Genomic DNA, 27,520 nt, shown 5'->3' with positions numbered 1-27,520 from the left:
GGCGCTATAGCACACAAGTTAGACAGTGTGGGAAAGCCTGTAACGCTATAGCATGGGAAAGTTTGCAGCACTGTCGTGGACAATTTATACAGCGTGGGAAAGTTAGTAGCATGATCAGTACAATTTTTAAATACTGTGGGGGACAAAGCGATGGTGGACCAGCCCTTCCAGAATACCATGCGGCAGAAAAAGGCCTGTATGCACAGCTACATGAATGGAGCATTCGCGGAGGGATTTCTTTGAGCACTGCATTCTAGGAAGTCAGGTCTGCCATTGCTTTATCTCCACAGTCTTTATAAATTGTGTGCTATAGCACTTCCAACTCTCCCACACTTTTTAAAGATTGCCCACTATTGCTATTTAATTCTTCTCTCTCCTGCTGCAACTTTCCCACAGCAAAGTTTATACCTTCATTTAAATCTTTTCTTCCTTCACATTCCTGCACTCTTGCTAAAACATGGGTCATTTTAATTCCACAATGCAATTGTCCATTTCACACATGCCTGTTTGCAACGCTGGTGTCTGCAGACATTGGGGAATGTACTAGGGGGTCAAGGCCGTCAATCCCTGACACCAGCGTTGAGCTGATTTTGCTTTCACACAAGACACTTTAAAGGCCGATTGGCCATTAATTTCTAAGATCACTTGCAAGTGTGAAAGGGATGGTAGATAAGACCTGCAACAAAAATAACAATAAGGACAATAAAAAAATATTATTAATAAAATTCCAAAAGAGATAACAGCAAGTCAGAAATGCAAACACAGAAAACTTCCACAATTACAAAAGCAAAAACAGGGTAGATGCTCATAAAAGCTTTGCTTGAGGCATCAACTCTGCATCTCCATGTCAAGACATTGTCCAATCAGCAATTTCACTTTTTCATCCATAATATTTCCATATGTGCAACAATTTATTGTAGAATTAAACTTCCTCAATTTTGACCCCAAACAGAAACCAAGCAAAACAAAGCCCAGTGCACATCATGACAAACCATTAGATAACAAATGGAACATCTCAACACTTCTTTGTATTCAAACAAATTTTGAAATCAGAACTAAGACAGAGTGAAGTTTCCATAAATTAGAGCAAATAATCTTTGAACCACTGAACACTATAGCACAGAAACAGGCCCTTCAGTCCATCTTGCCCATGCTGAATGATTATTCTGCCCAGTCCCATCAATCTGCACCTAGACCATCGCCCTCCAAATCCATCCCATGCATGTACCTATCCAAATTTCTCTTAAAAAGTTTCAATCTAACCTGCACCCATCACTTCCGCTGGAAGCTTGTTCCACTTGCTCACCAACATCTAATTTTAGGTTCCCCCTGACATTCCCTTAAACACTCCATTTTTCACCTTTCACCCAATCTCATTCAAAAAAAACTGGTTACGTTTACCCTATCTATATCTTTTATCCATGGAGGGCCAAGTAAAATGGTGGTAATGCTGGAGCTGCTGTATCGGCAAAGCTGCCACTGACCCACAGAGAGCAGAGACACAGCACTCTCCCTTTGGGGTCCAACCACCCAGTAAGACTGCCATCAAATTTGTACAGGTTTTAAACGGCCTGTTAAAGGAGCCAACAGTGGTTTATTTTAAAATCCTGCGACTGCTGGGACTGGGCCCAAGACGGCAGCAGCCATGAGGAGCTGTAGGCACCAGGGACACAGAGGGCTGGCACAGGGCACCAGATAATGGGGAGGCCACTCCCGTTTGAGAAAGAGAGAAGAGACGCCCCACAGCATGGTGCCACGGCAGCAGACCAGCAAGGGGCTGAGGCTGAGACACATAGGCAGCGGGCTATTGATGATTCAAGGCAAGGAACTCACGCAGGCAACAGCACTCAAGGGACTCACTGGAGACAGGCTGAAGGGGTACCAGGTATCGGAACCGAAATGTGAGAGGGTGCTGAGGGCTTCCTGATCGTGTTGAAGGGTTCGATGTGGAGCTCGGGTTGCCAATGGTGTGGACTGTATGGCTGTGGAGGCTGCAGAAGAACTAGGGGCGAATCCACTCTGTGGGGACTCTTTTGCTTCTGCTTCTCTGATTTTTGGACGTCGGGCTATTTCTGCTGAAGGTGAATCTTTGTCTGCCTTACAGTAGACTGAAGAAAATTTTGTGTAATATTGCATTTTCTGTTTTGTGACAAGGCAATGAAAGAATCTTGAATGTCATGCTGTACAATTGTAACATAGGTTTTCATTCTCTAACCCCCCCCACCCCCACCCTTTATCAATTCATCTTATTATTGAACCTTGATGAAGGGCTCAACTTCCCTAAAAATCAGTTATGTACTTTTACCTTTGCTATATAAAGGACACTGTTTGATCTACTGAGTTTCTCCAGCATTGAGTTTTTACTTTTTTATTATTGAACTTATAGTCTTCCTTTATTGGTCCCATGCTCATGCTTTTGGAATAAAAACACAATGCTGGAGAAAACTCAACAGGACAAATAGTGTCCTTTATATAGCGAAGATAAAGATACATAACCAAAGCTTTGGGCTTCAGCCATTCAACAAGGTATGAAAAAAATTATTTGCAGGCATCCAAACAAAAAGGTGGGGAGGAGGGTTGGGGGAGGACCATGGTAATAGGTGGAGAAGGGAGGGAGAGCACAGCAGCAAGCAGGGGCAGGAGGGTTGGCTCGGTGAATAAAGAGCTAAGGCAAGGATCACAGGAGAAGGGAAGAGAGTTTTAACCCTCCTTCCCCCTCCCATAAAAAAAAGTTTAAAAAAAAAGGGAAGGGAAGGAGAGCAGGATAGAAAAACCAGAGAACCATCAGGCTGATTGCTCCAGCAATCAGTACTGTAATTCAAATCCATTACTGTCTGTAAGGACTTTGTACATTCTCCCCATGTCTGCATGGGTTTTCCCCCGGGTTTCGAGTTTCCTCCCCCCTTCAAAACATATTGGAGGTTGTAAGTCAATTGAGTGTAATTGGGCGGCATGGGCATGTGGGCTGAAAAGGCCCGTTACCATGCTGTATGTCTAAATTTATAAAGACAGTGTTAGACGAACCATTCTCAACATTTCTTTTGGCTATGGTCCCCTTAGGAATTTGCTGAAAGCTGATGGGCCTCGTTGGTTTCTTCCATATTTCTCTCCTACCGACAATATAAATTCCATGGCTCCTCGTTGAGAATGGCTGTGTTAGACAGACGATTAACTGAGGATATTTAAATTGAACTAAAGAATATAAAAATAGGCATTCACAATTTTGGAATGGTATTTATAGGCCTGCAAAATTTCAAAACAAACCTCTCCATTTCCCTCCACAGATCCATGGAGTATGTCCTGCCACATACTTTTGGACCTGGAATAGCAAATCTCTATATGTTTCTAAGAGGTGCAAAAGCACTCTAGTTGAAATGATAAAAGCTTTCACTTCTAATATTAACTGGGATACGATCATACTAAAAAAAAAGGTAGAGAGGGCAGATGATTCCAAACTTGCATTCAGGTGAACATCTTTAACCAGTATTTTCCATGTTCAACAGTGGAGGAGGTCAATTCTGGGTTCTGTTTCAGGGAATGAAGCTGGGCTGGCGGAAGGATTATCAGTGGATGACAATATTTATAAAATTGATCTTTAATTGGGAATTAATAGCTATGAAAAGAAAAATAATACAAATAAACATTTACAAGCAAAGGAAAAAGACCATTCAGGTAAATCAACGTCAGAACAACAAAAGACATTTAAAAGAAAAATTCAACCGATTCAGAGTAAAATTGTTCCATAAACTAAAATGGAGAGACTGAAAATCCACAACCCATGGATGACAAGGTATATAGAGGACTAGATGAGGCAATAAAAAAAATAAGCTGATGTCCAACAACCAGAGCTGAAATCGAACAGAACACTTAAAAAAAAAATGAAAGCATAGAGTGAAATTAAATGGGAAATAAGAGAAAAAGTATAAAAAGCATCAACAACTCAGATCACTATCCAAGATGCTGTGCAAGTATATGAGGAGCAAGGGACAAAATAAGAGTGGGGCCTCATAGGGACCAAAACAGAATTATACCCATGAACCATCCAAGTACTTTAGAAAACTAGCTGTTAAAAACTGGCAAAAAGTGCTGTAAATAAGGAGGATGTTTGAAATATTGGCTTGGATAAACACAGTAAAAGATAAAGTATTAAAAAGTTGAGCATCTTTGAAAGTGATAAATAAAAGCCCAAGATGAAATATAACCCAGGCAGTTTAAAAAAAAAACAAGGCAGGAAATTACAGAGGATCGGAGTCATTTTTCAATCATTACTTACTACTTGGGTGGTGTCAGCGCATTAGAAGACTGATAATGTTGTTCTTCTTCTTTGGCTTGGCTTCGCGGACGAAGATTTATGGAGGGGGTAAAAAGTCCACGTCAGCTGCAGGCTCGTTTGTGGCTGACCAGTCCGATGCGGGACAGGCAGACACGGTTGCAGCGGTTGCAAGGGAAAATTGGTTGGTTGGGGTTGGGTGTTGGGTTTTTCCTCCTTTGCCTTTTGTCAGTGAGGTAGGCTCTGCGGTCTTCTTCAAAGGAGGCTGCTGCCCGCCAAACTGTGAGGCGCCAAGATGCACGGTTTGAGGCGTTATCAGCCCACTGGCGGTGGTCAATGTGGCAGGCACCAAGAGATTTCTTTAGGCAGTCCTTGTACCTTTTCTTTGGTGCACCTCTGTCACGGTGGCCAGTGGAGAGCTCGCCATATAATACGATCTTGGGAAGGCGATGGTCCTCCATTCTGGAGACGTGACCCATCCAGCGCAGCTGGATCTTCAGCAGCGTGGACTCGATGCTGTCGACCTCTGCCATCTCGAGTACCTCGACGTTAGGGGTGTGAGCGCTCCAATGGATGTTGAGGATGGAGCGGAGACAACGCTGGTGGAAGCGTTCTAGGAGCCGTAGGTGGTGTTGTAGCAACATTTGAAAAGGAATAATGACATAAACCAAGTCATTGAAAACCAGTTAAATTTACGATTGGCATGGAAATTAATGGAATAAATTTTAGGTGATGGTGTGAACCTTTATTGAGAACCAGGTGACTTTCAAAGGAGTGCAGGAACCAGCATGTTAGAGCAAGCACAGGAATCTTTCCATAGTAGGTCAGAGGATGTTCAAGAATTAGCACTACATGAACTAGATGTTGAACCACTGGAATTTACAAACATCTGGATGGAGGATTATCAAACTTTTATTGCACCAGCCATTGTACCATCGGGCACTGCATCCCTTATTGATAGCAAAGTCTCACATGGAACCCCTTTGCCACCTTTGACAAGTAGAACTGTTATGGAACAAATTATCCTCAACCCAAGGGACTGTGTTATTTTTTCCAATGGAATACATTTATTCATATCTATGTACCATTGCTGTACTCTCAGGCTCTCTTCTGATTTCCAAGTTGACATTATACATTTTTTTGCTACAGCTAAGGCTATCAAAATAAATCTTTTTTGCGCTTCATCCAGTTTGAGGCCTAATTCTTTACTTCTTATATTACTTAGAAGAAAGATCTCTGGATTTTTTTGATACGTTATTTTTTGTGATTTTACTTAATATCTGATTTAGATCTTCCCAAAACTTTTTCATTTTCTCACATGTCCAAATTGCATGTACTGTTGTTCCCGTTTCCTTCTTACAGTAAAAACATCTATCTGATAATGTTGGATCCCATTTTTTTTAACTTTTGGGGCGTGATATTTAACCTGTGTAAACATTCACTGCGAAATCAGTTGACACTTGCGAGCGGGTTCGCAATCCAAATGGAGAGGGGAGTTGTGGTTGCCCGGCAAGGGACAAGGGGCAACTCAGAGAGGTGGGGGGGACATTTGGGGTTCAGGGAATTTTAGATGTGGGAGTTGTTGAAGTATTTTATATTTTAAAAGTGTTGTCATACATTGAGTTCAAAAAGGGAAAACTGAAGGCTTGCCCCCTAAAATGATAAAATGAGAAGACAAAATGACCTGATCCAGTGTGTAAAAGTAGATGACACAATTTTCTTGTTTATTTTCATTGTGTGATGACATTGTTTAATGGTTTTATTGTATTGTTTATGTTGAACGTTTAATGGGTTTGAAGGGGGGTGGGAAGGGGAGGATGGTAGGGGGGTAAAAAAGGGGAGAAAATGCCACTGTGCATATTTAAGAGGGAAATGTTTGTATGTATTTTGATTGATATGGTTCAGTGTGAAAAATTTTAAAAAATTTAAAAGTTTAAAAAAACCCAAGGGACTGTATAGTGAAAAGTAGAGAACTAGAATCGTTTTGTAACAAACATCACCAAAATATCCACCTTCCCAAAAATTTTCAACATTAATTTGGACTTCCAGAAACCAACCATTGATTTTGAGTTTAAAATTACCCTCTATTTTTCCAAAAAAAAACTAACGTGGATAGCCATCATTTTCTGAATAATTCATCTGCAATATTCTTACCCATATCTGTATATATTATTTTGCTGAGTCCTTGCATCTTCTTCACACCAAACATCTTCCTTTCAATAAATAAATAGTTAATGCTCAGCCACTGAACTTCACAGCATCCTAACAGTTATAGCCCACCGACCTGAAAAAATGGCTTATTCCCAACCTGTTCTTGTTCTTCAACATATTTCTGTCAACCCCAAACCCACTTCCATTTCTAAAGTAAAATAGCTTCTATTTCTTGCTCCTCGTCTATTTTGTAAATGAAATCCTCTGAAGATATGATTTATTTTCCTATCCAAATCAAACAAGTTTTTTTTTCTGTGGCATTTCCCAATCCTTTAATTTAGATTCTTGCAATTTCCTTAGCAATAATGTCAGACCATCTGGTTTTTATTCCAGTTTTCATCTCCATTCTCTTGGACAGCAAGCTAACATCTGCAATCTTGCAATGTGTAAAGACCATTCTTAAATGCAGAACACTTTCTGAAGCACAAACTCATCTTCTATAGTCACCTCATTTTAAAACCCTAGATGCAGGCCATTAGTTTCCTTCATACATTCAGAATACTTCTGTACTGACATACTTATTTTAAACTCCTCAGTATCACAACCACTGATCTCACATTATTTCCATTGAAATTTCATGTTAAGCTTTACAACGTTCCATTTGTCAATACTCCCTCCCAAAATTTGAACTATAGTAAGACATTCAATCAGTAGTTAACAAATGCAGAGAAATGTATTCTCCATGAGAACAAAAATATTTTCATTTCTCTGGGCTGAAGTGCCTTACAATTCCTGCAATTCATTTTCCATCATTAGACCAAGTAAACAAAAGGACAAATGCTTAAGGCAGCTGGCTTGAATATTCATAAATGTAACACCCTATACATCTTCATGCCCCCTCCTTTAATGCAGCTAGATCAATTAACTATCATGTTCTTCACTGAGGCATGTCCAATATGAAAACCATACCAAGCAGAAGTGAATCTGACACCAAGCATTAATCTTATTTCTTTCTCTTGAATTCTTCATGGGCTAGGGACTTTAAATATCAATGTCAAACCAGGAAAGTTAAAAATTACTTTTAAAACTATTTTCTGCAAAAGTTACCGCCTTTTGCAAAGTACCACCAACATTTTTAAAAACTGAACTTACAAAACCCCAAGAATCTAAATAAAAAATATGGAGGTAAATCTTGTGATGAAAGTAAATCAGAAATGTATATGGTACTTAGACCAATTAACTAAATAAAAATCAGGAGTTGACTAACACTGATCTATCACTAATTTATTGCATTTCATAATAACATTGAGGATATCAAATACTTACCACTTTATTTATGATTCAGGACTTTTATGTAATTTTCATTACAATGGTTTTAGATACAATTACTTATTTTTTTTCAGATCCTTGACAGTTTACTGTCATATACACTGACAGATTATTTAGAGGTGGTTTGGGAGGAATTGTTAGAGCAGCTTGCACACACACACACACACACATTTTAAAACACAATATTTGAAGGACTTTTGCAGAATTCTTTTTGCAGGAGGCAACAAAGTATCGACAGCAGCTTGTCTGGGAGAGATGTGATCTTTGCAGGCAGAGGAGAAGAGTTCTGCTCTCAGAGAGGGAGGGTGTGAAACAAAGAGAGAGACAGAAATCTGTTCCAGAGGGACAAGCTGGCAAACTTTGGAAGGCTGCCTGGTCAAACCTGAGGATCATTTGGAGAATCCTGAAGGGGCAAGTTTCGTCAGCAAGACTGACTGAGAAGGAATAAGTTACGGATGTCCTGGAGAAGGAATCTCTCTGAAAACCACCAAGAACCTTCCTGAGTGGTAACCATCTGCCTGTTAAGCACCAAAGACTGGTGAACCTTGCTAATTTCTGTGCACAGTACAAGAATTGCGTGCAATCAGTGAGATTGGACTGTGATCCAAAGAACTTTTCTAATCTTAAATATACATTACATACACCTGCACTTAGTATTAGAAGGGGGGGGGGGAGGATTAAGTAGTTAGGTAGTTAAGTAATAAGTTAAAGTTTAATTCTGTTTTCCTGTTCAAATATAATTAAAAACAACTTTTGTTTAAGTAACCCTGTGTTGTGGTGCATATCTATTACTGCTGGTTTTTGGGGTCCTCTGGACTCTGTAACAACACAAGTACAATATATAATCAGAATGCAAGCCATACTTGCTGCAAACATACAGTATGGCTTTCCAACAATTATTATGCCAATTGCTAATTTTAATAATAGAATCAACCAAAATCTATTTGAGATTAATGGGAAATAGTGAATATACAAATTAGGTTACAGATCACAACATGTTTAATTAAATGCTAAGTTACTTCAATTCTAGATTGCCAGAGTAACTGCCCTTTAAAAGGAGCATGTTACTATTCAAGTTCTATATTCCAGTTTGACATAAAACGCAGAACAACAGAGTACAGAAAATGGCCTTTCGGCCCTATGCTGATTGCGAGTCAAATTAAACATGATCTATATCTCGCCATTCCTTGCAATACATAAAACATGCTGGAAATCTCATCAGGACACACAGCATCCATAGAAAGTAAAAGCCAATCCATGTTTTAGGCTTGAGATTCCAAACAAAGGGCTCAGGCCTGTAATGTTGATTGTGTGTTGAACTCAACCCCAGTATTTGCAGATTTTTGTGTTTAACCTTCCATTCACTGGATGTTCTCGCACCTACCTAAATGCCTCTTAAGCATCATGATTGTATCAGCCTCCAGCACGAACCCCTGGCAGAGTATTCCAAGCACCTATCACTCCCAAACCTCCTTTTAATTTTCCTTCTCTCACCTTAAACCATGCCTCCAGTATTTGGCATTTCCACCTTGGGGTGGGGGGGGGGAAATGGCCATGTCCTTCATAATTTTATAAACTTCAATCAAGTTTTCATTCAGTTTCTGGTGCTCAAAGAAAACAAAGTCTCCTTTTTACTAAGGCTCTGTCGTGGTAAATCTCTTCAGCACCTTCTCTAATGCCTCCCTACCTTTCCTGCAATACACCAAATACTCCGTGTGGCTGAACCAACCCTGAACACGATGATAGTGGTGGTGTAAAGGGGCAAAGGCACAGCATGGGAGGTGAGCAGTGCATCAGAATCAGGCACTCAGGGCCAAGTGGAGAGCAAGAGAAATGCCATGGACCTGTTTGGACAGTAGATAAATTGAAGTGCATGAAGGCTTGAAGCCATCTACTATCTCCACTTCAGTACTATTGATGCAGTCAGAAGAGTGGGCTCCAATCCCCACCCCTGCAGACTATGATCAGCCTTGGAATGAGCCTCCCAAAGCCAATCATTATCAGTCATTGAGGCCCATTATAATGCTTTATCTCAGTACAAATTTGGTGGTGGCCACCTTGAAACAACTGAGAACTAAGGCCAGGAAGGATCAAAGATACACTCATCAATTGTTCAGTGCAGGCTCTGGGGTCCCACTGGAACTTCTGAGCTTTCTGCAGTTCAGCTCCTGGGAGGCCAACTTGACTTCAGCAGCTGTGACTGAGGGTGCAGGAGCACATGGAGCTGCTAATGGGAATGTCATCTCCCTGCTGGCTCCCTGTTTGAATCATGGAATGCCCCAAGACTGTGATTTGGCAAATCAGACCATTAGCCAGAGCTTTTCCTAAGGAGCTGAGACATGAGACCTCAATAATAAAAATTGTGCATTGCTGGACTGAGGAAACACATGGCATCCTATGTGATTGCTTTAAATAAACAGCTGAACCAAGAAGTGCTCCAGCAGACAAAGGGTAGGGACACGACATACAAGTCAGACAACACAGTCCTATACAAGAAAACCAGCTACAACCTGAACAAGACTATTAGTGATGCCATGAGGTATTACCAAACCAGACTTGACACCCAAACTAACCTTATGGCAGGCAGAATAACAAACAATGGCATATCCCTCCAGGACAAGCTCAAATGCATGGAATACCAGTGTCAAGCAGGGGACAACACCTGTTTCAAATAGGCCTCAATCATATTTGTGACCAGGAAAAACGTGGTAACCTGCATGAATGACTACTGAACAGTGCCACTTACGTCGACAGTGATGAAGTGTTATGAAAGGCTGGTGTTGAGGCATACCAACTGCATGACGACATGGATCCATTCCAATTTGCCTACTGCAGCAACAGGTCTATGGTAGATAACATCTCTCTGGCTTTATACAAAACCCTGGAACAACTGGAATTCAAAGATGCATTCATCAGGATGCTCTTCATCAACTAGTTTGGCATTCAACACCATCATTTTCTCAAATATGATCAGTATGCTTTAACATCCTGCTGTGTAATTGGATGCTGGATTTCCTCACCTCCAAATCCCAATCAGTGAGGATTGGAAAGATCATCTCCTCCACATCTCTATCAGTACCAGAGCACCACAGGGCTGCATTCTTAGCCCCCTGCTCCACTCATTTTACACCTGTAACTGCATAGCTTGGTAGAACAACACATCATCTACAAATTTACTGATGATACCACAGTAGTAGGTTGTATAAAAAGGGACGATCAGTCAGCGTACAGGAGGGAGAATGAAAACTTAGCTGATTGGTGTACTAACCACCTCACAAAAACCAAGGAGCTGATTGTGGACTTAGAAAGAGAAATATAGAGGTGTCCAATCCAGAGATTATTGGGGGGGATCGAAGGTGGAGAGGATGAGTAAATTTAAATTGCTGGAAGTCACTATCTTGGAGGATGTCTCTTAGATCCAACACAATAAAGTCATCGTGAAGACTTCAGCACCTCTACTTCCTCAGGAGTTTGCAGAGGTTTGATAAGATAACAGAAACCTTGGCAAATTTCTTCAGATGTCTAGTGAAAAGTGTGCTGACTGATGGCATGACGACCTGATATGGGGGAATCAATACCTCTGAGCAAGAAACCTTGCAAAAGGTAGTTGATACAGCACAGTACATCACAGCCAAACTCTCCCTGCCATTGAGAAAATCTACATGGAATCCTACTGTTGGAGAGCAGCAGCAATCATCAAACATTCACACCACCAATGGACATGCTCTGTTCTCGCTACTGCCATCAGAAAAAGAGATATAGGTAGGTGCCCCCTCCACCATCAGACAACAAATTCAATCAGAGATTCATTTAAGGACTCATACTTTGCAAATTATTATTGAATTTATTGTTCTGTATTGCACAGTTTATTTACATTTCTTTCTTTCTTTACATTTCTCTCTTTTGTTTATGTTTCTTTTTTTGAGTACTGTATTTTCACTACCAGTAAGTATAAATTCTACTTGGCCCACAGAGAAACGAATCTCAGGGTTGTGAATGACATCATGCATGTGCTCTGACAATAAATCTTTGAATTTTTTTTTGACCACCTCTCATCTCTCGAGCACACCTGCACCCAGTCATTGATATAGATGTCCAATCAGCAAAAAGTCACTGGACTAGATGGACTCCCCGAATATATCCTTGATGCCTCACAGACTAACTGATGGCTGAACTTACAATCAGAAGTTCCCAACTGCTTCAAGGATATCATTATCACACAGATGCTGAAGAAGAATGTAATGACGACCACCTGGTGGCTCTGGCATCCACCATCATGAAAATCCTCAAGAGGATGGTCATGGTTCACATTAACTCCAGCCCACCAGGCACACTTGACCCAGTCCAGTTCACAAACTGCCGAAACAGGTCCACTATAGAGGCCACCTCCCTGGCTCTGCACTCAGCCCTGAAATGCCTGAATATCAAATACACCGACATCAGACTACTATTGATTGACCACAACTTGGCTTTCAACACAATTATATCAAACAAAAATATCCCAATTCCATGCAACCTTGGCCTCAGCATGCCCCTCTGCGATTGGATCCATGACTTTCTATTGCACAGGCCGCAATCAGTGAGGATTATTGACAGCACCTCCTCCAAGATCATCCTCAATACCGAGCCATGCATGGCTGCATAATCAGACCTCTCTACTGGGTACTCCCATGACTGCCTGGCCACACACAGTTCCAACTCTATAAATTTAATTAGGAAGGATCTATTGCAGTGACAAAACAGAGTAGAGAGGTAAAAGGACTTGGTGCCAACAGAACAACATCTCCCTCGCTGTCAGCAAGATCCACAAATTGATTATAGACTTCCAGAGGAAGGGAGGAGCTTACTTCTTGGTCCACATCATTGTTGGGGAGGTGGAGACAGTAAACAGCTTTTAAGTTGCTAGAGGTATAGATCTCCAGTGACATGTCCTAGTCCATCCATGTCAATGCAGTGGCCAAGAAAGTACACCAGTGTTTCTTCTTTCTCATCATCCATTAGCAACTTCAACATGTGCATCTATTAGGATGCATCACTATGTGGTATGGTAACTGTTCCACCCACAACCACTTCAGGGGGCTGTGTCCATCACACATATACCCTTCCCTCTATCGACTCCACATAGAACCCATTTCCTTGGAAAAGCAGCCAACATATTAAAAGACTCACCCCACCCTGGCCAAACTCTCTTCATTCTCTTACCATCCGGAAGAAGATTCACGAGTGTGAGATCACACACCTTCAGATTCAAGCTCAGTTCCCTAAGTGATAAAACTCCTGGATGACCCCAGAATAGTAAAATTATGTTGCATTTCCTCTTTGCCAGCTGACCTTTCTCTACTGGTCTGCTTGCAAAACAACCTAATCACTGCATTTTGAATACATGTGAGAAGAAACCAGAACTTGATTTCAGTCACTGGGGAGTGTAGAGCTGTTGCCTTCTTTTGCTGTGTATTTCATGCTCCACCACAGTCACCAGGTGCCCATTAGTTCTCTTGTCATTCAAGCCTGCTGCAGTACTACTTCTTGACTTCCCTGATGGCCTTGCAAAGATCTTGCAAATCTGTGGCAGGGCCTAAATCCCAATACCTGTCACAAAACCAAATCTGGTGAAGTAGCAGACAGCAAAGTTTCACTCTCAGAGGAACTCAATGCCATCTCTATCAAACTTGACAACAGTAACAGTGAAGAACCACCCCCATATCCCCTGATGATTCCATCCTGTCCATATCTGAAGATAACTTGCATGCTACCTCAGGAGAGTGAATCCAAGAAAAGCATCTGGCCTGGATAGAGTACCTGGCTGACTATTAAAGATCGGTGCTGATAACCTATCAATGTATTCACAGATATCTTCACTCCAGCAGTGTGTGGTACCCACCTGTTTCAAATAGGCATCAATCATTCTGCTGCCCAAGAAGTGTGGTAACCTGCCTCAATGATCATCGACCAGTAGCACTTACATCAACAGTGATGAAGTGTTTTGAAAGGCTGGTGTTGAAGCATACCAGCTTCTGTCTGAGCAGTGACATGGATATGTTCCAGTTCACCTACTGTAGCAACAAGTCTACAGTGGATGCCATCTCATTGGCTCTACACAAAGCCCTGGAACACCTGGACAGTAAAGATGCATTCATCAGGATGTTCTTTATCAACTACAGTTCAGCAATTAACATCATCATTCCCCTCCAAACTAATCATCAAACTCCAAGACCTGGAACTCGACACCCCACTGTGTAATTAGATCGTGGATTTCCTCACTTCCAGACCACAATCAGTGAGGATTGGCAAGAACATCTCCTCTACAATCTCCATTAGTACCAGAGCACCACAGGGTGGTCTTCTTAACCCCCTGCTCTACTCTCTTTACACCTACGACTGTGTGGCTCGGATCAATGACATCATCTACAAATTTGCCGATGATGCCACAGTAGTGGGTTGTATAAAAGTCAGCATACAGGATGGAGATTGAAAACTTGACTGAATGGTGCACCAAAAACAACCTTGTCACCAAAGCAAGGAACTGATCGATGCTATCAGGAAGGGGAAGCAGAGGTAGACAATCCAGTGATTATTTTGTTGTCTTTATTCTCCCTGTATTGCAGTTTCACATTCATTATCTGTCTAGTTATTTGTTTACATGTAGCCAATTTTTTGCACTACCAATATATGGTAATTCTGCCTCGTCCGCAGAAAAAAAGAATCTTAGGGTTGTGTGTGATGTCATTTTCAGTATGTAATCTGACAATAAATCTGAAATCTACACATGCAGTTATGGTTAACAGAGTTAAAATAACTCAATATTTAAAATTTAACTTATCATCTAGTTATCAAACTTAACAGTGTGCAAAAGCATTCTGAAATTCAAAATCTATCTCCTGACCTTGGTAACAAGGTAACAGTTAAATGAAAATATTCACTTTATTGCAAAAGAAAAATCACATGTTGGATCTGTCAGAGGCTTAGTGAAATGTGATTTACTGCTATTACATTGTTGGATTGAACGGCTCAATGAGTACTTATTAGAAACCAAACATCAAGCTAGAATCCTGAACAGAATCAGCATACTTGGCGAAAGAGGACAGAAGCAACACAATAATTTCCCACCCCCCCATTTTCAAATCAAGCCAAGATTGTGAATAAGGCAAAAAAAAAAGTTTCCAAATGTTACCATCTTTAAAGGAAATAAATTATTGGTGATAATAAACATTCAAAACCACTTTGAATCGCCCTGCAAAGGCCCATCCTTAAAGTAGCAATTTAAGCAGTGCCTTGTGCATTTCCTCAATTTCTAGATTTTGCAAAGCAGAATCAGACAAATCACTTGCCTTCTATTGGTTGAACATGTTGATTTAAACTCCACTGCCTTGTTCCAAAATGATTAATGCCTTTCAAAACAGGTCCAACAAAGATGACACCCAATAAAAGGTGGTAGATTCCTTCTGTCAATAAATCTCAGAGCACATTTAAACCAAATCAATTTCTCTCCCTCATGAAGTCATCAGAGAAAACAGACCTGAAACAAGAGGGAGATCTGGTAAGCTCAGGAGTTGAGAGGCGAGCAGGAAACGACCGGTCAGCACTGAATGGAGAAGTGGAAACGGTGTGATCATCAGATCGATTATCATTCATAGAAAAAAAGATGAGCTAATTAATATACGTGCACATTGCAAACACGGGAATCACCACTCGAAGTAAACCATATTATGCTCCACACATGCAAAAATATTGATCTGGCATCAACTGTAACCAGAATTTTTGTTTGCTTTTGCAACTTTTATTGAAGCAGAACCATCATGTATCGACCAATGCATCTCATCCCCTGCAAGTTTCTTGAAAAAGCAGATACCCAGACAAACGGTGCAAAGTTTAAGTGTAACTGGGAAGAGCGGGGTTATGCCCCAAGGAAGGGAAGGGCACGGTGCAAGGCGGTGCATTGGAGGTCTATTGGAGGAACGCGGGGACCGTGCGTGGACTAGCATCTCAGGAAATGCAGACACGAGACAAAGTTGAGGGGCACAACTCAGAGACCGTGACAATCGCCGGCCAAATGAACGCTGAAAGTGCATTACATCTCTCGTGTTGATTACCTCGGCAGAACCAGGGAGGTCCGACTCCCCCACTGCGTCGTACAGCTCACGTTCGGCCACGCAGCTCCTTCAGCTCAGTGGCTGCACTTCGGCCCCGCCCCTTCCAATGACGCGCCGCCGGTCCCCCGTTTGCCCATTGGTCAGGGTGCACGCCCGTCAACGAGTGCGCGACTCATGCAAGAGGTGCCTTGGGTGCCGTCGAGTCGCGACAGCGCCCTCCCGGGTCACTGTCACACACAGCAGAGCCCACCCCGGAATTTTAATCCCAATTCACTCGCTGCAGACTGGAGAGTTTTGAGTGAACGCAAGCATTCTGCAAATTGCACACGTCCATCTTTCTTTTTTGAGCCATGCAACTCGTTTGCACCTGCTGCAATGAAACACAAGTCAAGTTTATTGTACAAGTACAACTCGAGGAGACAGTGTTCTCAAGTCCACAGTGCAAAACATGCAGACACAACCAGACGTAACGGACACAAGTATTTTATCTATCAAACAAATAAATAGATTTTGTTTCATACAAAAGAGAGGCTCGGATGGTTAATGTGAGCAGTTCCTTTGGTGGTGTAGCAGTGGGGAGAAGCTGTTCCTCAGCCTGGTGGTGCTGGCTCTGATACTCCTGTCTCTCTTTCCAGACTGAAGAAGCTGAAAGATGCTGCATGTAGGGTGGAAGGGTCCTCAATGATTGCGCACACCATCTTCAGTCAATGATCCCAGTAGATCACGTCGATGGGGAGGAGGAAGACTCCACTCTTATGGTCCTGTGGATTGACCTTGATCCATTTCTCTCCAGCAACTATACCTCACTGTGATGCAGCCCCGCCAGGATGCTCTCAACAGGGGCAGAGCCAGGTTTCAACATTGGGGGAGAGAGCACATAAAAATTGCAGATGAAATCTTATACATGCACATCGCCCACTGTTCCCTCAAAGCTGTGCACAACATCTGACATCGTGATTTTCAGTACATTGTTGATGGTCAGTTTCTCGACACTTGAATTTGCCTTACTGCTAAGTGCTCATTATCTCTTTGTACGTCTTTGAATGAAAGAAATTCTTGTACGATTTCAGTTTGACTGTCAATGACATCTGAGTATGTGTCTGCTAAAAATTCTAATTTGTTCACATTATCTGCATTGTCAAGATGCTTTGAATCTAAACCACTAAATTTGGAAGCCACATGTTTCAAATGCTCAAATCTTTTAATTGTGCTATTTGTAACAGAATCTAAGGACAGCAAGTAGGATTTAATGACAAATTTCTTTTGGGTATCAAATATTCCTTCATCTTCTGTAATTTTTTCATGGAATGAATATTTTTCTTTTAAATTCTCCATGTTGCTTGTATTCTGTATTAATATCACATTTTCTAGTCAACTCAGTTGCTTCACTCTCAATCTGTTTGAATTGAGATTTATCTTCATTTCACATGTTTTTCATATCTTTTTCAAAAAGCTCAAACGAGCTACTTTTCTGTAAATATATGGATAAATTGAAAGCTTTATCTAGCACTTTCCTCTAAAATGTAAGAACAATGAGAATTCGTATGAACTGAGTGTTTCCAGTATACCCTTTACCTCATTGAGCTCTTCAGGAGTACAGTTTTTTATCTCACCATCCAGATTTCTTTGCAGAGCAACCATTAGTGCTGGTAAATTCTTTGACTGCCTCTATTGCTAACTTTCTGGACATGCATCTGGTATCACAAAGTTTCTTCAGAGTCGGTGCAAAAAAATTTGATATGATTACTTGGTTCTTCTTTTAGTACTGAAAGACGAGGTAAACCACCAGAAAAAAGGTATAGACACATTCTTGAGTTCCAAAAAAAAACCCAACTTGGTTTGAATATTGGAGAGTACTGCATCAATTCAAATCAAATTTAATCTATGTGCACAGCAATGCGTAAAAAGTGCATTTGGTGTAACTTCCCTAATCTTTGTTTGGAGACTAGATATTTCACCTGATATGGTGCTTACTCCATCATAAGACTGACTGTAACACATAGTTATTGACAGCCCTAAGTTTTTGATTGCTGGAAGAAGAATGTTGAAAAAATCTTCAGCCCTTGCTCTAGGTAATTTACTGAATTGTATAAATCATTCCACTGCATTACCATTTACTATTACATATCTGAAGGATAAATAAAGTTGATCAGTTCTGTCAATATCAAGACTCAAGTCAACAATTATTGCAAAGTACTTTGCCACCTTGATTTCAGCTATAATCTTTGATAGAACCTGGGCTGATAAGGACTGTATCAGATCATTTTGTATTTTAGGGCTAAGATATGTTGCATTTCGATCACTCAGTAATAAATGGTGCTCCTTTAATGTATCACTTTTGATGAACACCTTCAATAAGTTCCAAAAAAACTGCCTTAATTTGTACTTGGGGAACCTAAACCTTGATACTTACAATGACTACGCAATAGTTTTCCCAAATAGAGAACCGCATCTATAAAATGGGTTAGGATCATCCTATTTTCCTTCATCTCTTTCCTTTCCATCATTACAAGGTCAGCAAAGACAGTTCTGTTGTTGATCAAACAAATGTTTTGAAGGAAAAGAATTTTCTCTTTTTTCAATTTTGTGTGTACCTTTAACAAAAATCTTACAACCAGTTTTTGGACCACTCCAACTATCCAACCAATTTGCAAAAAGCCAACAAGCAAAACAAAGCCTAGTGTTTGCTCTTGGTGAGTCAATCAGCCAGTACCTATCTATTTCACAACCATTTTTAGCTTCTTTAGCAAGATGCACTGAAATGACATTCAGCTTTATCTTTTGGAAAACTGTAAAAATTATCTTTAAGACCTGGCTGACAAGGGCCTCATTCAAGAAGAGCACGTACTAGATCAGGTGTTACAGATGTTTCACAAAACAGATGTGGATCTGTTGGGTATTCTGTATGTGTGTCAATTAACGCACATTGTCTGACTGTGTCATCTTCGTCCTCTAGACAATCATATGCTGAAGTGATCACGTCTTCTAGGGACAGTTGCCAATTAATGTACTAATCTGTACTTCTTTGGGATGTACGAGGCACCCTAAGAACTTGGAAGAAAACGACTCAATTAATAACTTTATGTAATTTATATTGTACAATGTACATATGCATCAAAATTATTGCTGCAGATGGACAGGAAAAAGTACAAAAACAACAAAAATATACCTATTATTTAATTAAAAAGCGACAATAAATACATCTGCTTGGAGTGCCAGATATGGGGACCCTGTGAGACTACATTTGCACCAGGTGAATTGAAATGTGGTTCCTTAAAGACCATGTTAGGGATCTGGAGCTGCAGCGTGATGAGCTTTGGTTTATTAGGGTAAGTGAAGAGGTGATTAATAGTAGCTATAGAGAGATAGTAGAGAGCATTTCTATGACAATCCCCCTCAGAAATCAGTATATCGTTTTAGGTACTGTTGCGAGGTTGATCTAACAGAGGAAGACCACAGCATATGGGACTCTAGCACTGTGCCCAGTGCCATGGTCAAGAGAGAAAGGAGAAATGCAATGGTTATAGGGGATTCCATAGTGAGGAGAATAGACAAGAGATTCTGGTAGATAGAGATATACAGATGGTGGTTTGCCTCCCTGACAAGGTCCCCCATTAGAAAATCATTCAGAAAATCATGGAACCTTGTCTGTGTGAATTAAAAATTGGCTTGCATGTAGAAAGCAGAGAGTTGTAGTTGCCTGGAGATCAGTGACAAATAGAGTTCCACAGGGATCTGTTCTTGCACCCCTGCTTTTTGTAATTTTTATAAATGACCTAGATGAAGAAGCAAAAAAATGGGTAAGTAAGTTTGCAGATGTTATAAAGGTTAGAGGAGTTGTGGATAGTGATAAAAGTTGTCATGGTTACAAAAGATAATAGACAGTATGCAGATTCAGGCAGAAAAGAGGCAGATGAAGTTCAATCTGGATAAGTGTGAGATGATGCATTTTGGAAAGTCACACCAGAAGGCTGAGTACAGGGTTAATGATCAGATACTTAACAGTGTGGAGATACTTAACATCTCTCAAGGTTGCCGCACAAGTTGATAGGATAGTTAAGAAGGCATAAGGGATGCTAGGCATCATAATAGGGGGATTCAGTTCAAGAGTCGAGAGGTCATCTTGCAACTCTCCAAATCTCTGGTGAGACCACACTTGGAGTATTACGTTCAGTTCTGGTCGCCTCATTATAGAAAGGATGTGGAAGCTATGGAGAGGGTGCAGAGATTTACCAGGATGTTGCTTGGATTGGAAAATGTTTTATGAGGCAAGGCTATCAGAGCTGGGCATTTTCTCTTTGGAGTGAAGGATGACAGGAGACTTAATAGAGGTCTACAAGATTCTGGGAGGTGTAGTGTGATAGTACAGATCTATCACCAATGCATATAGTGTATATAGTTACAGTATCTAGACTGTGCTTACAGCGATTGGCTGAGAGCTTAGCCACACCTACTGTCTGGGCCTTAAAGGGTTGTGTCCCTAGCCAGGTCGGATCATTCCGGACTGGTCGGCCACCTGTGAAGAGCTCCTGTCTTTTGCTAATAAAAGCCTTGGTTTGGATCAACAAGTCTTTGATTCTTTCAATGAGCTCTACATGTAGATAGGGTGGAGAGCCAGCACCTTTTTCTCAGGGAAGGGATAGCAAACACCAGGGACATTTCTACAAAGTGAAGGGAGGAAAGTTTAGGGGAGACATCAGGGAAAGTTTTATTACACAGAAAGTTGTGGTTGCCTGGATTGCCTTGCCAGGGATGGTGGTGGAGGTTGAAATATCAGGAGGTATTTTTGATACTCTTAGACAGACACATGGATGAACGAACAATAGAGGGTTATGAAGGAGGAAGGGTTCAGTATTTTTTTGGTAGGAATATATAGGCTAGCACTGCATCGACCGACACATGCACCCACGCACACTCTACATTTTTTTCTACCTTGGCATAAAAATTTTATTGAACAATATTCCCTGAGAAATTTATGATATATCTGTCAATGTGGAGCTTTTACAGGTATTTTTCCAGTCAAGTTCTGCCCTTGACACTGAGAGACTTCCACTCTTCTCCTCTGTAAAGAGACCCTTCACAAACTTGAAGGGATCATTATGGAAGCTTGTTCTTGTCTGCTTCTTCTTCCTGAAAGAGAGAGAGAGAGAGAGAGAGAGAGAGAGAGAGAGAGAGAGAGAGAGAGAGAGAGATGTATAAGAGCAGATGACAAAAAGCTTTGTCAGAGAAGATGATTTTAGACATTATCCTAAAGGGGGAAGGAGAAGTAGAGAGAGGAGGAAATTTAGCGACAAATTCCAGAACCTTGGAATTTGGTGACCAAAAATTCAGAGCCCATACTGAAGCAAATAAGCTCAAAATTGCTTTAGGAAATAGAAATGAAGGAAGTTGGGAATCTCGAGAAATTCCGGGGGACAAGCCTCAGGAAAAATTTGAAAACAAGGATAAGAATTTTAATATAGAGGCAAGAATGCCATTTAATGCATGGATTCATTTATTTATATGACATTTATTTCATGTCATAACCCCATCCTTTATTTGATTTATGTTGACCACATTTAAAACACCACCATTAAATTCTGTTATTAAGCTCACTTGTATGATTTTAATGTTGCAATATTTCACATGTGATAATTAAATTATTTCTGGTGAGTCAATGTTGTCATGTCAAAGTTAAATGATCAGATTTGTTTTTAACAGTTTTCACTTCTAGCTGAAGATAAACAAAAATATCTCTGAGGCCACAAACCTCTGCGCTTTCATTTTTATTTTCATATGGAAAATATTGCAATCACAAATCATTAAAATTTCCTGACTCTTTCCTCTCTCTCTTTCTGGATGCAGGTGCAGTAGCAGTGAATCTAAATTCACATGTCCTTATTCTGATACATTATCTGTGCTGCCAGAGATCATTTGGTTTTTTTTTGCCACAGAGTGATCAGAGATTGAGAATCATGAATATGTTTTTCCCACCCACCCATGAATTTTAAGCATTAGGATCAACTAATTCATAGTAGATTAGAATAATCAAACCTGAAATTTTACTAATCTGTAGAGCTCAACTACCCTCTGCTTAAGTAACTGAGTCACTGCGGGAGCTTCAGATGTCTAATTTTAGCTACAGAAGTAATACAAAATTATAAATGAGTAATCAGAGCAGACTAATCATGTTCCAGCAGTGGAAGAGGAAGGCACAGGAGAGCAGCCTGAACAAAAACCATTTCAACCGGCAATGGTAAAGAAGATGCAGGGGCGAAAGCCGTTGATCAAGTGGACAAAATCCTGCAAGAAAGCAATGTGGGGGGAGGTCAATGCTGACCTCTGCCACATCTTAGAGATGATTAGAGGATACACCATGAAGAAGTTGAAAAAAATGGGGGAATTCACCTATACCTATGGGGTGGAATGTTTTGCTGTGCAAGAGAGGAAGAAGACGACACCAATGATCCCCACTAAGCCATTAGGCAGAAGGAAATAGATCGTCTGGTCAGAGAGAGGAGGCCCTGAAGAGGCCACAGAGGAAGAGAAGGAAGGTATAAACCTGTTGCAAGCAGATATCCAGAGCAAGCTTGCAAAACTGAGCTGAGAACCTGGTAAGGAAGTGTAGGACGAAGAAGCAGACAAGAACAAGCTTCCATAATGATCTCTTCATGTTTGTGAAGGTTCTTTTTACAGAGGAGAAGAGTGGAAGTCTCTCAGTGTCAAGGGCTGAACTTGACTGGAAAAACACCTGTAAAATCTCCACATAGACAACTGATGCCATGAAGAGATCACCATCCCACTTGACATGCCACCAATCCATCCACCGGAACACCAATGATATCTGCCCACCTAGATGGAGCGAGATTGAGAAAATTGTGCATAGAACAAGGGTTGTGTCAGCCCCAGGTCCAAATCGAGTGCCATCCAGCCTCTACAAAAATACACCAGGTGTCCTGTGGTTCCTCTGGAGGCTCATGTAGGTAGGATGGTGTAACCAGAAGATGCCAAAATGCTGGCAGAGAGCAGGAGGTATCCTGATCCAAAAGAAAAAGGGTTCAGCCAATTCCACCAGATCAGTCTCCTGAACGTTGAGGGCAAAATCTTCTTTTGTGTGGTGGCTCATAGGCTGTCAAGGTATCTGCAAAGGAACCACCTGATTGATACATCAATGTAGAAAGCAGAGATCTCAGGCTTCTCTGGCTGTCTGGAACATGCTTGCACTATCTGGCATCAGATCCATGTCACCAAGAAGGAGGAAACAGATCTTCATGTGGTGTTCCTGGACCTCACCAACACCTTAGGCTCTTTCCCTCACAATTTCCTCTGGACTGCTTTCAACTTCTTCAGGGTTCAGTGACCCTCACAAGCCTCTTAAAGGCCTACTCCCAGGACGTGCAGATGTGTTTGACAACAGCAGACTACACCACAGCGTGGCAACATCTGGAGGTGAGTATCATGGTTGTATCATCTCCTATGCACCCAAGCATAGGGACATCGTGTGCCAAGAACAGTAAATGAGGAATGGATTTGGTCTTGGGGCCAGTACACCAGCCTGGAACAAGGCTGGTCCATTTCAGAGTCGTAAGCTTGTGACAGAGGAGCTATGTCGGCAGGAGGAGGTGGCAAGGTACACAAAGACTGTCGCTCAGGCAAAGCAAGGGCAATGGACAAGAGAAGAAGTGGAGAAAAGGAAGATCTTATGGTAAGAGCAGTGGGAGTTGGAAACATTCAGAGCAAGCTTCACCATCAGAGCTGCATACAATGTCTTGCTGTCTGCCATGAATCTCAGCCAATGGTATGGAGAGGACCCCATGTGCTCCCTCTGCTAGACTTCAGTAACACTAAAACATATTTTGACGGGCTGCAAGACCAGCCTCATTCAAAGCTGATGCACCTGGCATCATAACTAGGTGCTGCAGTGTTTTGCAGCGGTGCTGGAAAATCGGCGGACAAGTGTTAGTGCTCTACCTCTTCTTTCATCCCACTTGGCTGTTAACAGCATTTATCCAGGAAGGGGAGGGTCAAGCCAAAATGGCCACATCAGATCAGAATCTGGGCAGCAATGCAGGGCATGTGATTGGAAGATGGTGGCAGACTTAGGCCAGAGGCTCTGCTTCCCAAATGAAATCACAGAAACCAACCTCAAACCAAACCTTGTACTGTGGTCGGCCTCACTCCATCTCGTTTATATAATGAGCTTACAGTGCCCTGGGATGATGCAGTGGAGGAGGCCTATGAAAGCAAGAAACTGAGGTTCACTGAGCTTGCAGCTGATGTGCAGCAACATGACTGGATGGCAAGGGTCTGATCAGTTGAAGTTGGCTGCAGAGGATTTGTAGCCATTTCGACATCAAGGATACTCCAGGAGTTGGGAGGTGAGGAAAGACACACCGACAAGCAGTCAAAGATCTCTCAAGAGCTGCTGAAAATGGTAGTCAGTGGCTCTGGATGAAGAGAAAGGATTCCACTTGGGCACCCAAGTGAGTGAATGGCATCTGGAAGGTGAGCCCAGGATGCCGGAATTCACTGCTGAACCCTCCAGACGTGTCATGGGTCTATCAGCGAAACACTGAGGAAAGAGGGCACCCACTTGAAAACCCAGAAGATGCTGCCACTCACTCGGCTACCCCACAGAGTCAAGGCAGCAAGTCTCAGGAGTGCAATAAGGGATATCAACATCTAGTCCGACATAACATACTTTGTTAAAAACAAATTGGGCAACGTTTAAATTCTGACACTGCCATAATAGTCCTTGAAATCTTCTGACTGGTCTGACAATCAAATACCTTAATCAATTTATCTAACAGTATTATTTTTCACTTTTACCTTTATGCCTTCAGTTATTACAGCAATCACTAATTTCAGTTCACCTTTTATTCAAGATTTAACCTAGCTGAGGTCTTGCTGCAGGTGTGACATTTTGGTAATACTTGTAATTATTTTGTGCATTTGAGAGTAAACTCGAAAAAATCCACTTCAATGACCCTCAATCACTTTATTATTCTGAATATCAAAATAAGTGCAGCCATCCATACTAATGTTTGCATTTTCCCACATCAACTGAATGGCCAATTTAACCTAGTTATAGGATATCTATTCTTCATTGTTTGAAACCTTATTGCAGAATTGATATTTTCCTAACCATACAAACATTGCAATGCATTTATATAGGAATATTTTATGTTTGCTAATCGAATACATAAATTTAAAAATCGAAGAACAAATAATGTAAAATAAAAAGCAAATAATGTACAATAAAAAAATTAAAAATCTTGCATCATCCTCTAATTTGAACAAATTGTAATTTAACCATGGGGATACCTTTTTTCACATTGGCTAATTTTGCAGTAAAAAGGACTGGATTAAAATGAAAAATGTGCATTTTTACATTTCTTTATATGGCATAGAACATCTTGATGCACTTGGTGCTGAGAAAGTACTTCTGAAATGTCCAGCAAATATTAGAGAAATATGAGAGAATGTGGAAATCAAAAGTTATTGTAAGGGATGGAGAGTCAGATAATATTTTTCAATGATGAATTTAGGATAAATGTTTGCCAGAACATTTGGAGAATTCTATCATCCACTTTGAATGATATTAGTGAATCTTTTTTAAGACAGAAAGATTCTGAGTTTAAAGTTTCGTCATAAAGGTCATACCCCAATAGTGCAGTTCTCAATGCAACCACACTGAAGAGTGAGCCTGGGTTACTCCACTGGAGTTTAAACCAACATCTTTTTGCCTATATTGCAGGAATGTGTAACCACTGATTTTCTCGATCTATACTTGGCAGGCTAAACTGACCAATATAACACGAGTTCTCTCTGTCTTAGCAAAATTTGGTAACTTAAATGCTTTCAAATGTTACCCAGGCATGAGAAATCCATAAACGTACTAGCGTGGGGATAGCATTGGCTGATTGACAGGAAGCAGGAAGTTGGAATATAAGGACCATATTCTGATTGGCTGCCAGTTGCTAATGGTGTTCCACAGGGCCACTTCTTTTTATTTTGTATATTAATATATATATTAATAATTTTGTTATGGAATGAATAGCTTTGTGGCCAAGTTTGCAGATAATACAAAGATAGGTGGAGGAGCAGGTAGTGAGGAGGAAACAATAGAGGCTGCAGAAAGACAGACAAATTCAGAAAATGGGCAGAGAAGTGGCAAATGAAATATCTAATAGGACACCCTCACCTCCAGACCACAATCATTGAAGAATGGTAAGAACTTCTCCACAATCTTCATTTATACTGGAGCACCAAGGGGCTGTGTTCTTATGTTCTTAGCACCGCCACCCCCACCCCCCCACACTCTACTCACTTTACACCTCCAAAAGGCAGTGGACACAGCCCAGGACATTACAGGAAAAACCCTCCCCACTACTGAGTACAGCTACAGGGAACACTACCATTGGAGAGCAGCAGCAATCATCAAAGACTCTCACCACCTAGCACATGCTCTGTTCTCACAGCTGCCATCAGGAAAGAGGTATAGGTTCCACAAGACTTGCACCACCAGGTTCAGGAACAGCTACTACCAGACTCCTCAAACAACAAACTCAATTAAAGACTCATTTAAGGACTCTTACTTGTGAATTTTATTGATTTTCTTTTTGTTCTCTCTGTATTGCAGTCAGTTTGTTTACATTCGTTATGTGTTTACAGTTCTTTTAGTTGTTTACGTGTTTATGCTGTGTAGAGTTTTTTTTTGCACAACCAATTAGTGGTCATTCTACTGCTCCCACAGGAAAAAAGAATCTCAGGGTTGTATGTGATGTTATGTATGTTCTCTGACAATAAATCTGAAATCTGAATCTGATAATGTCAGAAAGTGTATGGTCATGCACTTAGGTGGAAAAAAATAAATGAGCAGATTATTGTTTCAATGGGGAAAAAAATTGAAAATGCCCAGATGCAAAGGGACCTAGAAGTCCTCATTCAGAATAGCAGGTTGGAGGTGGTGAAGAAGGCAAAAGCAATCCTGAGATTCATTTAATGAGGAATAGAATATAAGAGCTGGGATGTGATTTGGAGGCTCTATAAGGCACCGCTGAGATTTCACTTGGAGTATTGTGACTCCTCATTTCAGAGAGAATGTGCTGATGTTGGAAAGGGTTCAAATGAGGTTCACTAGGATGATTCTGGGAATGAATGGGTTATCATTTGAGGATAGTTTGACAGCTCTTCACTTGTATTAGTTGGAATTTAGGACAATGAGGGGGGTAACATTTCATATGTTGAAAGGCATGGACAGAGTAGATATAGAAAGATGGTTTCCCACGGTAGGAAAGGCTCGGACAGGAGGGCACAACATCAGGATTAAAGACTGTCCAATTAGACCAGAGATGCGGAGGAATTTCTTCAGCCAGAGGATGGTCAATCTGTGGAATTTGTTGCCATAGGTGGTTATGGAGGCCAGGTCATTGAGTGTATTTAAAGGTAGAGTTTAGCCAAGGCATCAAGGGTTATGGGGAGAAGGCTGGGCAGTGGGGATCAGTAGAAAAATGGAACGGCTCATGAATGAATGGTGAGGCAGACACAATGGGCTGAATAGCTTATTTCCGCTCCTATGTTTTATGGTCCTATGAACCTAGGCAGAGGTGTCACTAAGGTTGGTGTCACCCAATGTGGTACTCATGGTGTCACCACTCCCCCACCCCCATGGACTTACTACCATTCCAGACCATACAGA

General features: G+C 41.1%; 1 protein-coding gene across 12 annotated transcripts in view; it reads right to left on the bottom strand.

Moving 5' to 3' along the window:
- tpk1 (thiamin pyrophosphokinase 1) overlaps window positions 1-27,520 on the bottom strand; it is a 410,665-nt gene that overhangs the window by 370,355 nt on the left and 12,790 nt on the right. For 7 of the 12 annotated variants that reach the window (XM_069912507.1, XM_069912497.1, XM_069912563.1 and 4 more), the window contains exons 1-2: window positions 15,841-15,934; window positions 15,079-15,266 (exon numbers count right to left, since the gene is read on the bottom strand). The exons of 2 other annotated variants lie outside the window; for them this stretch is intronic. The gene's annotated coding sequence lies outside the window, so the exon portion shown is untranslated. Of the gene's footprint in view, window positions 1-15,078; window positions 15,333-15,840; window positions 15,935-27,520 lie in introns of those variants that run through there. 3 more of the 12 variants (XM_069912518.1, XM_069912512.1, XM_069912540.1) reach the window with 2 other exon arrangements.

Source organism: Narcine bancroftii, chromosome 1 (genome assembly GCF_036971445.1).
Source record: "Narcine bancroftii isolate sNarBan1 chromosome 1, sNarBan1.hap1, whole genome shotgun sequence".
Classification (NCBI taxonomy): Eukaryota; Metazoa; Chordata; class Chondrichthyes; order Torpediniformes; family Narcinidae; genus Narcine; species Narcine bancroftii.
This window is presented reverse-complemented; position numbering and strand designations above follow the sequence as displayed.